This window comes from Pseudophryne corroboree, chromosome 4 (genome assembly GCF_028390025.1).
Source record: "Pseudophryne corroboree isolate aPseCor3 chromosome 4, aPseCor3.hap2, whole genome shotgun sequence".
Taxonomy (NCBI): domain Eukaryota; kingdom Metazoa; phylum Chordata; class Amphibia; order Anura; family Myobatrachidae; genus Pseudophryne; species Pseudophryne corroboree.
In genome coordinates this window covers 25675605-25687933 of record NC_086447.1, presented here as the reverse complement: position 1 = coordinate 25687933, position 12329 = coordinate 25675605, and the positions used below count along the sequence as shown (strand labels likewise).

General features: G+C 32.2%; 16 non-coding genes across 16 annotated transcripts; all 16 read left to right on the top strand.

Moving 5' to 3' along the window:
- Positions 1-359: 359 nt before the first annotated feature.
- TRNAV-AAC (transfer RNA valine (anticodon AAC)) lies at positions 360-432 on the top strand. Its single transcript has one exon. It is a non-coding gene; the product is annotated as a tRNA-Val (tRNA).
- Positions 433-1300: 868 nt separating this feature from the next.
- On the top strand, positions 1301-1373 carry TRNAV-CAC (transfer RNA valine (anticodon CAC)). The gene has a single exon. It is a non-coding gene; the product is annotated as a tRNA-Val (tRNA).
- A 429-nt stretch (positions 1374-1802) lies between these two features.
- On the top strand, positions 1803-1875 carry TRNAV-CAC (transfer RNA valine (anticodon CAC)). Its single transcript has one exon. It is a non-coding gene; the product is annotated as a tRNA-Val (tRNA).
- An 868-nt stretch (positions 1876-2743) lies between these two features.
- TRNAV-CAC (transfer RNA valine (anticodon CAC)) lies at positions 2744-2816 on the top strand. The gene has a single exon. It is a non-coding gene; the product is annotated as a tRNA-Val (tRNA).
- Positions 2817-3248: 432 nt separating this feature from the next.
- On the top strand, positions 3249-3321 carry TRNAV-AAC (transfer RNA valine (anticodon AAC)). Its single transcript has one exon. It is a non-coding gene; the product is annotated as a tRNA-Val (tRNA).
- Positions 3322-4695: 1374 nt separating this feature from the next.
- On the top strand, positions 4696-4768 carry TRNAV-AAC (transfer RNA valine (anticodon AAC)). Its single transcript has one exon. It is a non-coding gene; the product is annotated as a tRNA-Val (tRNA).
- A 649-nt stretch (positions 4769-5417) lies between these two features.
- On the top strand, positions 5418-5490 carry TRNAV-AAC (transfer RNA valine (anticodon AAC)). Its single transcript has one exon. It is a non-coding gene; the product is annotated as a tRNA-Val (tRNA).
- An 868-nt stretch (positions 5491-6358) lies between these two features.
- TRNAV-CAC (transfer RNA valine (anticodon CAC)) lies at positions 6359-6431 on the top strand. The gene has a single exon. It is a non-coding gene; the product is annotated as a tRNA-Val (tRNA).
- Positions 6432-6861: 430 nt separating this feature from the next.
- Positions 6862-6934, top strand: TRNAV-AAC (transfer RNA valine (anticodon AAC)). The gene has a single exon. It is a non-coding gene; the product is annotated as a tRNA-Val (tRNA).
- An 868-nt stretch (positions 6935-7802) lies between these two features.
- Positions 7803-7875, top strand: TRNAV-CAC (transfer RNA valine (anticodon CAC)). Its single transcript has one exon. It is a non-coding gene; the product is annotated as a tRNA-Val (tRNA).
- A 433-nt stretch (positions 7876-8308) lies between these two features.
- TRNAV-AAC (transfer RNA valine (anticodon AAC)) lies at positions 8309-8381 on the top strand. Its single transcript has one exon. It is a non-coding gene; the product is annotated as a tRNA-Val (tRNA).
- A 649-nt stretch (positions 8382-9030) lies between these two features.
- TRNAV-AAC (transfer RNA valine (anticodon AAC)) lies at positions 9031-9103 on the top strand. Its single transcript has one exon. It is a non-coding gene; the product is annotated as a tRNA-Val (tRNA).
- A 649-nt stretch (positions 9104-9752) lies between these two features.
- TRNAV-AAC (transfer RNA valine (anticodon AAC)) lies at positions 9753-9825 on the top strand. Its single transcript has one exon. It is a non-coding gene; the product is annotated as a tRNA-Val (tRNA).
- An 868-nt stretch (positions 9826-10693) lies between these two features.
- Positions 10694-10766, top strand: TRNAV-CAC (transfer RNA valine (anticodon CAC)). The gene has a single exon. It is a non-coding gene; the product is annotated as a tRNA-Val (tRNA).
- Positions 10767-11199: 433 nt separating this feature from the next.
- Positions 11200-11272, top strand: TRNAV-AAC (transfer RNA valine (anticodon AAC)). Its single transcript has one exon. It is a non-coding gene; the product is annotated as a tRNA-Val (tRNA).
- Positions 11273-11921: 649 nt separating this feature from the next.
- On the top strand, positions 11922-11994 carry TRNAV-AAC (transfer RNA valine (anticodon AAC)). The gene has a single exon. It is a non-coding gene; the product is annotated as a tRNA-Val (tRNA).
- Positions 11995-12329: the final 335 nt, after the last annotated feature.

The following is a 12329-nucleotide window of genomic DNA, read 5'->3' as shown; positions in this document are numbered from 1 at the left end:
ATGAAAAAGCAAGCAATAATCATATTGCAGAATATCAAAAGTCAATTTCCCGTCTACCATGCATATTGGATGGTGTTGCATTCATGAAGTACCTGTAGTGTAGAGTTATTCACATTTAGCCAATATGCATAAGGTCCCCCTTCAAAATTGGTCAGAAATACATTAAAAAAAGATTTTTTAGAAAATACAATGATCAGAATTGATAATAAGTGAATGTGTCCTCTTGAAAAGCAAAGTGGAAAAATAGCGTCAAAATTATTCGAAAATAGGAAAAAAAGTTTAGAAAAAATTATATTTCTAAGAAAAGCATGTGTCATTTGTACTTCCAGACTAGATAGTGATGGGATCCACGAGAGTCAGTTTCTGTAGTGTAGTGGTTATCACGTTCGCCTAACACGCGAAAGGTCCCCAGTTCGAAACTGGGCAGAAACAATCTTTTAGCTTTAGAATTTTAAAACAATGAATTTTTGGGTAAAATGCTCAATAAAAATACAATCAGATAAAAAGTTTATTTTAGCATGCCATACTGAATGCCAAAGATCATTTTTTATTGGATGATGGTCGCAAATTTTTCATGTAGTATCTGTAGTGTAGTGATTTCATGTTTGCCTCACACGTGAAAGGTCCCCAGTTCGAAATTGTCAGAAACATATTTTGTTACCTAAACACTTTGAATTCAATAATTTATATTTTGATAACTATATACTGTTGCATTGCTTAATGAAAAAGCAAGCAAAAAATCATATTGCAGAATATCAAAAGTCAATTTCCCTTCTACCATGCATATTGGATGGTGTTGCATTCAGGAAGTACCTGTAGTGTAGTATTATTCACATTTAGCCAATATGCATAAGGTTCCCCTTCAAAATTGGTCAGAAATACATTAAAAAAAGATTTTTTTATTAAATACAATGATCAGAACTATTAATAAGTGAATGTGTCCTCTTGAAATGCAAAGTGGAAAAAATAGCATAGAAATTATTAGAAAATAGAAAAATAAGTTTAGAATTTTTTTTTCTAAGAAAACGGTTTGCCAATGGTACTTCCCGACTCCATAGTGATGAGATCTTCAAAAGTCAGTTTCTGTATTGTAGTGGTTATCACATTCGCCTAAAACACAAAAGGTCCCCAGTTCGAAACTGGGCAGAAATATGCTGTTATCTTTAGAATTTTAAAACAAGGGATTTTTGGTTGAAATGCCAAATAAAAATGCAATCATATAAAAAGTTTATTTCAGAATGCCATAATGTATGTCAAAGATCATTTTTTATTGGATGGCGGGAGAAGCTGTTTCCATGTAGCTTCTGTAGTGTAGTGGTTATCACGTTCGCTTCACACGCGAAAGGTCCCCAGTTCGAAACAGGGCAGAAACAACTTTTGTTACCTAAACACTTTGAATTCAATAATTTATATTTTGATAACTATCTACTGTTGCATTGCTCAATGAAAAAGCAAGCAATAATCATATTGCAGAATATCAAAAGTCAATTTCCCGTCTACCATGCATATTGGATGGTGTTGCATTCATGAAGTACCTGTAGTGTAGAGTTATTCACATTTACCCAATATGCATAAGGTCCCCCTTCAAAATTGGTCAGAAATACATTAAAAAAGATTTTTTTAGAAAATACAATGATCAGAATTGATAATAAGTGAATGTGTCCTCTTGAAAAGCAAAGTGGAAAAATAGCGTCAAAATTATTAGAAAATAGGAAAAAAAGTTTAGAAAAAATTATATTTCTAAGAAAAGCATGTGTCATTTGTACTTTCAGACTAGATAGTGATGGGATCCACAAGAGTCAGTTTCTGTAGTGTAGTGGTTATCACGTTAGCCTCACACGCGAAAGGTCCCCAGTTCGAAACTGGGCAGAAATAATCTTTTAGCTTTAGAATTTTAAAACAATGAATTTTTGGGTAAAATGCTCAATAAAAATACAATCAGATAAAAAGTTTATTTTAGCATGCCATACTGAATGCCAAAGATCATTTTTTATTGGATGATGGTCGCAAATTTTTCATGTAGTATCTGTAGTGTAGTGATTTCATGTTTGCCTCACACGTGAAAGGTCCCCAGTTCGAAATTGGCAGAAACATATTTTGTTACCTAAACACTTTGAATTCAATAATTTATATTTTGATAACTATATACTGTTGCATTGCTTAATGAAAAAGCAAGCAAAAAATCATATTGCAGAATATCAAAAGTCAATTTCCCTTCTACCATGCATATTGGATGGTGTTGCATTCATAAAGTACCTGTAGTGTAGTATTATTCACATTTAGCCAATATGCATAAGGTTCCCCTTCAAAATTGGTCAGAAATACATTAAAAATAGATTTTTTTATTAAATACAATGATCAGAACTATTAATAAGTGAATGTGTCCTCTTGAAATGCAAAGTGGAAAAAATAGCATAGAAATTATTAGAAAATAGAAAAATAAGTTTAGAATTTTTTTTTCTAAGAAAACGGTTTGCCAATGGTACTTCCCGACTCCATAGTGATGAGATCTTCAAAAGTCAGTTTCTGTATTGTAGTGGTTATCACATTCGCCTAAAACACAAAAGGTCCCCAGTTCGAAACTGGGCAGAAATATGCTGTTATCTTTAGAATTTTAAAACAAGGGATTTTTGGTTGAAATGCCAAATAAAAATGCAATCATATAAAAAGTTTATTTCCGAATGCCATAATGTATGTCAAAGATCATTTTTTATTGGATGGCGGGAGATGCTGTTTCCTTGTAGTTTCTGTAGTGTATTGGTTATCACGTTCGCCTCACACGCGAAAGGTCCCCAGTTCGAAACTGGGCAGAAACATATTTTATTACCTAAACACTTTGAATTCAATAATTTATATTTTGATAACTATCTACTGTTGCATTGCTCAATGAAAAAGCAAGCAATAATCATATTGCAGAATATCAAAAGTCAATTTCCCTTCTACCATGCATATCAGATGGTGTTGCATTCATGAAGTACCTGTAGTGTAGAGTTATTCACATTTACCCAATATGCATAAGGTCCCCCTTCAAAATTGGTCAAAAATACATTAAAAAAAGATTTTTTTTTAGAAAATACAATGATCAGAATTGATAATAAGTGAATGTGTCCTCTTGAAAAGCAAAGTGGAAAAGTAGCGTCAAAATTATTAGAAAATAGGAAAAAAAGTTTAGAAAAAATTATATTTCTAAGAAAAGCATGTGTCATTTGTACTTCCAGACTAGATAGTGATGGTATCCACGAGAGTCAGTTTCTGTAGTGTAGTGGTTATCACGTTCGCCTAACACGCGAAAGGTCCCCAGTTCGAAACTGGGCAGAAACAATCTTTTAGCTTTAGAATTTTAAAACAATGAATTTTTGGGTAAAATGCTCAATAAAAATACAATCAGATAAAAAGTTTATTTTAGCATGCCATACTGAATGCCAAAGATCATTTTTTATTGGATGATGGTCGCAAATTTTTCATGTAGTATCAGTAGTGTAGTGATTTCATGTTTGCCTCACACGTGAAAGGTCCCCAGTTCGAAATTGGCAGAAACATATTTTGTTACCTAAACACTTTGAATTCAATAATTTATATTTTGATAACTATATACTGTTGCATTGCTTAATGAAAAAGCAAGCAAAAAATCATATTGCAGAATATCAAAAGTCAATTTCCCTTCTACCATGCATATTGGATGGTGTTGCATCCATAAAGTACCTGTAGTGTAGTATTATTCACATTTAGCCAATATGCATAAGGTTCCCCTTCAAAATTGGTCAGAAATACATTAAAAATAGATTTTTTTATTAAATACAATGATCAGAACTATTAATAAGTGAATGTGTCCTCTTGAAATGCAAAGTGGAAAAAATAGCATAGAAATTATTAGAAAATAGAAAAATAAGTTTAGAAATTTTTTTTCTAAGAAAACGGTTTGCCAATGGTACTTCCCGACTCCATAGTGATGAGATCTTCAAAAGTCAGTTTCTGTATTGTAGTGGTTATCACATTCGCCTAAAACACAAAAGGTCCCCAGTTTGAAACTGGGCAGAAATATGCTGTTATCTTTAGAATTTTAAAACAAGGGATTTTTGGTTGAAATGCCAAATAAAAATGCAATCATATAAAAAGTTTATTTCAGAATGCCATAATGTATGTCAAAGATCATTTTTTATTGGATGGCGGGAGATGCTGTTTCCAAGTAGTTTCCGTAGTGTAGTGGTTATCACGTTCTCCTCACACGCGAAAGGTCCCCAGTTCGAAACTGGGCAGAAGCATATTTTGTTACCTAAACACTTTGAATTCAATAATTTATATTTTGATAACTATCTACTGTTGCATTGCTCAATGAAAAAGCAAGCAAAAATCATATTGCAGAATATCAAAAGTCAATTTCCCTTCTATCATGCATATTGGATGGTGTTGCATTCATGAAGTACCTGTAGTGTAGAGTTATTCACATTTACCTAATATGCATAAGGTCCCCCGTCAAAATTGGTCAGAAATACATTAAAAAAAAAAGATTTTTTTAGTAAATACAATGATCAGAATTGATAATAAGTGAATGTGTCCTCTTGAAATGCAAAGTGGAAAAATAGCGTCAAAATTATTAGAAAATAGGAAAAAAAGTTTAGAAAAAATTATATTTCTAAGAAAAGCATGTGTCATTTGTACTTCCAGACTAGATAGTGATGGGATCCACGAGAGTCAGTTTCTGTAGTGTAGTGGTTATCACGTTCGCCTAACACGCGAAAGGTCCCCAGTTCGAAACTGGGTAGAAACAATCTTTTAGCTTTAGAATTTTAAAACAATGAATTTTTGGGTAAAATGCTCAATAAAAATACAATCAGATAAAAAGTTTATTTTAGCATGCCATACTGAATGCCAAAGATCATTTTTTATTGGATGATGGTCGCAAATTTTTCATGTAGTATCTGTAGTGTAGTGATTTCATGTTTGCCTCACACGTGAAAGGTCCCCAGTTCGAAATTGGCAGAAACATATTTTGTTACCTAAACACTTTGAATTCAATAATTTATATTTTGATAACTATCTACTGTTGCATTGCTCAATGAAAAAGCAAGCAATAATCATATTGCAGAATATCAAAAGTCAATTTCCCTTCTACCATGCATATTGGATGGTGTTGCATTCATGAAGTACCTGTAGTGTAGAGTTATTCACATTTACCCAATATGCATAAGGTCCCCCTTCAAAATTGGTCAGAAATACATTAAAAAAAGATTTTTTTTAGAAAATACAATGATCAGAATTGATAATAAGTGAATGTGTCCTCTTGAAAAGCAAAGTGGAAAAATAGCGTCAAAATTATTAGAAAATAGGAAAAAAAGTTTAGAAAAAATTATATTTCTAAGAAAAGCATGTGTCATTTGTACTTCCAGACTAGATAGTGATGAGATCCACGAGACTCAGTTTCTGTAGTGTAGTGGTTATCACGTTCGCCTAACACGCGAAAGGTCCCCAGTTCGAAACTCAGCAGAAACAATCTTTTAGCTTTAGAATTTTAAAACAATGAATTTTTGGGTAAAATGCTCAATAAAAATACAATCAGATAAAAAGTTTATTTTAGCATGCCATACTGAATGCCAAAGATCATTTTTTATTGGATGATGGTCGCAAATTTTTCATGTAGTATCTGTAGTGTAGTGATTTCATGTTTGCCTCACACATGAAAGGTCCCCAGTTCGAAATTGGCAGAAACATATTTTGTTACCTAAACACTTTGAATTCAATCATTTATATTTTGATAACTATATACTGTTGCATTGCTTAATGAAAAAGCAAGCAAAAAATCATATTGCAGAATATCAAAAGTCAATTTCCCTTCTACCATGCATATTGGATGGTGTTGCATTCATAAAGTACCTGTAGTGTAGTATTATTTACATTTAGCCAATATGCATAAGGTTCCCCTTCAAAATTGGTCAGAAATACATTAAAAAAAGATTTTTTTATTAAATACAATGATCAGAACTATTAATAAGTGAATGTGTCCTCTTGAAATGCAAAGTGGAAAAAATAGCATAGAAATTATTAGAAAATAGAAAAATAAGTTTAGAATTTTTTTTTCTAAGAAAACGGTTTGCCAATGGTACTTCCCGACTCCATAGTGATGAGATCTTCAAAAGTCAGTTTCTGTATTGTAGTGGTTATCACATTCGCCTAAAACACAAAAGGTCCCCAGCTCGAAACTGGGCAGAAATATGCTGTTATCTTTAGAATTTTAAAACAAGGGATTTTTGGTTGAAATGCCAAATAAAAATGCAATCATATAAAAAGTTTATTACAGAATGCCATAATGTATGTCAAAGATCATTTTTTATTGGATGGCGGGAGATGCTGCTTCCATGTAGTTTCTGTAGTGTAGTGGTTATCACATTCGCCTCACACGCGAAAGGTCCCCAGTTCGAAACTGGGCAGAAACATATTTTGTTACCTAAACACTTTGAATTCAATAATTTATATTTTGATAACTATCTACTGTTGCATTGCTCAATGAAAAAGCAAGCAAAAATCATATTGCAGAATATCAAAAGTCAATTTCCCTTCTATCAGGCATATTGGATGGTGTTGCATTCATGAAGTACCTGTAGTGTAGAGTTATTCACATTTACCCAATATGCATAAGGTCCCCCTTCAAAATTGGTCAGAAATACATTAAAAAAAGATTTTTTTTAGAAAATACAATGATCAGAATTGATAATAAGTGAATGTGTCCTCTTGAAATGCAAAGTGGAAAAATAGCGTCAAAATTATTAGAAAATAGGAAAAAAGTTTAGAAAAATTTATATTTCTAAGAAAAGCATGTGTCATTTGTACTTCCAGACTAGATAGTGATGGGTTCCACGAGAGTCAGTTTCTGTAGTGTTGTGGTTATCACGTTTGCCTAACATGCGAAAGGTCCCCAGTTCGAAACTGGGCAGAAACAATCTTTTAGCTTTAGAATTTTAAAACAATGAATTTTTGGGTAAAATGCTCAATAAAAATACAATCAGATAAAAAGTTTATTTTAGCATGCCATACTGAATGCCAAAGATCATTTTTTTATTGGATGATGGTCGCAAATTTTTCATGTAGTATCTGTAGTGTAGTGATTTCATGTTTGCCTCACACGTGAAAGGTCCCCAGTTCGAAATTGGCAGAAACATATTTTGTTACCTAAACACTTTGAATTCAATAATTTATATTTTGATAACTATCTACTGTTGCATTGCTCAATGAAAAAGCAAGCAATAATCATATTGCAGAATATCAAAAGTCAATTTCCCTTCTACCATGCATATTGGATGGTGTTGCATTTATGAAGTACCTGTAGTGTAGAGTTATTCACATTTACCCAATATGCATAAGGTTCCCCTTCAAAATTGGTCAGAAATACATTAAAAATAGATTTTTTTATTAAATACAATGATCAGAACTATTAATAAGTGAATGTGTCCTCTTGAAATGCAAAGTGGAAAAAATAGCATAGAAATTATTAGAAAATAGAAAAATAAGTTTAGAATTTTTTTTTCTAAGAAAACGGTTTGCCAATGGTACTTCCCGACTCCATAGTGATGAGATCTTCAAAAGTCAGTTTCTGTATTGTAGTGGTTATCACATTCGCCTAAAACACAAAAGGTCCCCAGTTCGAAACTGGGCAGAAATATGCTGTTATCTTTAGCATTTTAAAACAAGGGATTTTTGGTTGAAATGCCAAATAAAAATGCAATCATATAAAAAGTTTATTTCAGAATGCCATAATGTATGTCAAAGATCATTTTTTATTGGATGGCGGGAGATGCTGTTTCCATGTAGTTTCTGTAGTGTAGTGGTTATCATGTTCGCCTCACACGCGAAAGGTCCCCAGTTCGAAACTGGGCAGAAACATATTTTGTTACCTAAACACTTTGAATTCAATAATTAATATTTTGATAACTATCTACTGTTGCATTGCTCAATGAAAAAGCAAGCAATAATCATATTGTAGAATATCAAAAGTCAATTTCCCTTCTATCATGCATATTGGATGGTGTTGCATTCATGAAGTACCTGTAGTGTAGAGTTATTCATATTTACCCAATATGCATAAGGTCCCCCGTCAAAATTGGTCAGAAATACATTAAAAAAAAAGATTTTTTTTTAGTAAATACAGTGATCAGAATTGATAATAAGTGAATGTGTCCTCTTGAAATGCAAAGTGGAAAAATAGCGTCAAAATTATTAGAAAATAGGAAAAAAGTTTAGAAAAAATTATATTTCTAAGAAAAGCATGTGTCATTTGTGCTTCCAGACTAGATAGTGATGGGATTCACGCGAGTCAGTTTCTGTAGTGTAGTGGTTATCACGTTCGCCTAACATGCGGAAGGTCCCCAGTTCGAAACTGGGCAGAAACAATCTTTTAGCTTTAGAATTTTAAAACAATGAATTTTTGGGTAAAATGCTCAATAAAAATACAATCAGATAAAAAGTTTATTTTAGCATGCCATACTGAATGCCAAAGATCATTTTTTATTGGATGATGGTCGCAAATTTTTCATGTAGTATCTGTAGTGTAGTGATTTCATGTTTGCCTCACACGTGAAAGGTCCCCAGTTCAAAATTGGCAGAAACATATTTTGTTACCTAAACACTTTGAATTCAATAATTTATATTTTGATAACTATCTACTGTTGCATTGCTCAATGAAAAAGCAAGCAAAAATCATATTGCAGAATATCAAAAGTCAATTTCCCTTCTATCATGCATATTGGATGGTGTTGCATTCATGAAGTACCTGTAGTGTAGAGTTATTCACATTTACCCAATATGCATAAGGTCCCCCGTCAAAATTGGTCAGAAATACATTAAAAAAAAAGATTTTTTTAGTAAATACAATGATCAGAATTGATAATAAGTGAATGTGTCCTCTTGAAATGCAAAGTGAAAAAATAGCGTCAAAATTATTAGAAAATAGGAAAAAAGTTTAGAAAAAATTATATTTCTAAGAAAAGCATGTGTCATTTGTACTTCCAGACTAGATAGTGATAGGATTCACGCGAGTCAGTTTCTGTAGTGTAGTGGTTATCACGTTCGCCTAACATGCGAAAGGTCCCCAGTTCGAAACTGGGCAGAAACAATCTTTTAGCTTTAGAATTTTAAAACAATGAATTTTTGGGTAAAATGCTCAATAAAAATACAATCAGATAAAAAGTTTATTTTAGCATGCCATACTGAATGCCAAAGATCATTTTTTATTGGATGATGGTCGCAAATTTTTCATGTAGTATCTGTAGTGTAGTGATTTCATGTTTGCCTCACACGTGAAAGGTCCCCAGTTTGAAATTGGCAGAAACATATTTTGTTACCTAAACACTTTGAATTCAATAATTTATATTTTGATAACTATCTACTGTTGCATTGCTCAATGAAAAAGCAAGCAATAATCATATTGCAGAATATCAAAAGTCAATTTCCCTTCTACCATGCATATTGGATGGTGTTGCATTCATGAAGTACCTGTAGTGTAGAGTTATTCACATTTACCCAATATGCATAAGGTCCCCCTTCAAAATTGGTCAAAAATACATTAAAAAAAGATTTTTTTTAGAAAATACAATGATCAGAATTGATAATAAGTGAATGTGTCCTCTTGAAAAGCAAAGTGGAAAAATAGCATCAAAATTATTAGAAAATAGGAAAAAAAGTTTAGAAAAAATTATATTTCTAAGAAAAGCATGTGTCATTTGTACTTCCAGACTAGATAGTGATGGGATCCACGAGAGTCAGTTTCTGTAGTGTAGTGGTTATCACGTTCGCCTAACATGCGAAAGGTCCCCAGTTCGAAACTGGGCAGAAACAATCTTTTAGCTTTAGAATTTTAAAACAATGAATTTTTGGGTAAAATGCTCAATAAAAATACAATCAGATAAAAAGTTTATTTTAGCATGCCATACTGAATGCCAAAGATCATTTTTTTATTGGATGATGGTCGCAAATTTTTCATGTAGTATCTGTAGTGTAGTGATTTCATGTTTGCCTCACACGTGAAAGGTCCCCAGTTCGAAATTGGCAGAAACATATTTTGTTACCTAAACACTTTGAATTCAATAATTTATATTTTGATAACTATCTACTGTTGCATTGCTCAATGAAAAAGCAAGCAATAATCATATTGCAGAATATCAAAAGTCAATTTCCCTTCTACCATGCATATTGGATGGTGTTGCATTTATGAAGTACCTGTAGTGTAGAGTTATTCACATTTACCCAATATGCATAAGGTTCCCCTTCAAAATTGGTCAGAAATACATTAAAAATAGATTTTTTTATTAAATACAATGATCAGAACTATTAATAAGTGAATGTGTCCTCTTGAAATGCAAAGTGGAAAAAATAGCATAGAAATTATTAGAAAATAGAAAAATAAGTTTAGAATTTTTTTTTCTAAGAAAACGGTTTGCCAATGGTACTTCCCGACTCCATAGTGATGAGATCTTCAAAAGTCAGTTTCTGTATTGTAGTGGTTATCACATTCGCCTAAAACACAAAAGGTCCCCAGTTCGAAACTGGGCAGAAATATGCTGTTATCTTTAGCATTTTAAAACAAGGGATTTTTGGTTGAAATGCCAAATAAAAATGCAATCATATAAAAAGTTTATTTCAGAATGCCATAATGTATGTCAAAGATCATTTTTTATTGGATGGCGGGAGATGCTGTTTCCATGTAGTTTCTGTAGTGTAGTGGTTATCATGTTCGCCTCACACGCGAAAGGTCCCCAGTTCGAAACTGGGCAGAAACATATTTTGTTACCTAAACACTTTGAATTCAATAATTAATATTTTGATAACTATCTACTGTTGCATTGCTCAATGAAAAAGCAAGCAATAATCATATTGCAGAATATCAAAAGTCAATTTCCCTTCTATCATGCATATTGGATGGTGTTGCATTCATGAAGTACCTGTAGTGTAGAGTTATTCATATTTACCCAATATGCATAAGGTCCCCCGTCAAAATTGGTCAGAAATACATTAAAAAAAAAGATTTTTTTTTAGTAAATACAGTGATCAGAATTGATAATAAGTGAATGTGTCCTCTTGAAATGCAAAGTGGAAAAATAGCGTCAAAATTATTAGAAAATAGGAAAAAAGTTTAGAAAAAATTATATTTCTAAGAAAAGCATGTGTCATTTGTGCTTCCAGACTAGATAGTGATGGGATTCACGCGAGTCAGTTTCTGTAGTGTAGTGGTTATCACGTTCGCCTAACATGCGGAAGGTCCCCAGTTCGAAACTGGGCAGAAACAATCTTTTAGCTTTAGAATTTTAAAACAATGAATTTTTGGGTAAAATGCTCAATAAAAATACAATCAGATAAAAAGTTTATTTTAGCATGCCATACTGAATGCCAAAGATCATTTTTTATTGGATGATGGTCGCAAATTTTTCATGTAGTATCTGTAGTGTAGTGATTTCATGTTTGCCTCACACGTGAAAGGTCCCCAGTTCAAAATTGGCAGAAACATATTTTGTTACCTAAACACTTTGAATTCAATAATTTATATTTTGATAACTATCTACTGTTGCATTGCTCAATGAAAAAGCAAGCAAAAATCATATTGCAGAATATCAAAAGTCAATTTCCCTTCTATCATGCATATTGGATGGTGTTGCATTCATGAAGTACCTGTAGTGTAGAGTTATTCACATTTACCCAATATGCATAAGGTCCCCCGTCAAAATTGGTCAGAAATACATTAAAAAAAAAGATTTTTTTAGTAAATACAATGATCAGAATTGATAATAAGTGAATGTGTCCTCTTGAAATGCAAAGTGAAAAAATAGCGTCAAAATTATTAGAAAATAGGAAAAAAGTTTAGAAAAAATTATATTTCTAAGAAAAGCATGTGTCATTTGTACTTCCAGACTAGATAGTGATAGGATTCACGCGAGTCAGTTTCTGTAGTGTAGTGGTTATCACGTTCGCCTAACATGCGAAAGGTCCCCAGTTCGAAACTGGGCAGAAACAATCTTTTAGCTTTAGAATTTTAAAACAATGAATTTTTGGGTAAAATGCTCAATAAAAATACAATCAGATAAAAAGTTTATTTTAGCATGCCATACTGAATGCCAAAGATCATTTTTTATTGGATGATGGTCGCAAATTTTTCATGTAGTATCTGTAGTGTAGTGATTTCATGTTTGCCTCACACGTGAAAGGTCCCCAGTTTGAAATTGGCAGAAACATATTTTGTTACCTAAACACTTTGAATTCAATAATTTATATTTTGATAACTATCTACTGTTGCATTGCTCAATGAAAAAGCAAGCAATAATCATATTGCAGAATATCAAAAGTCAATT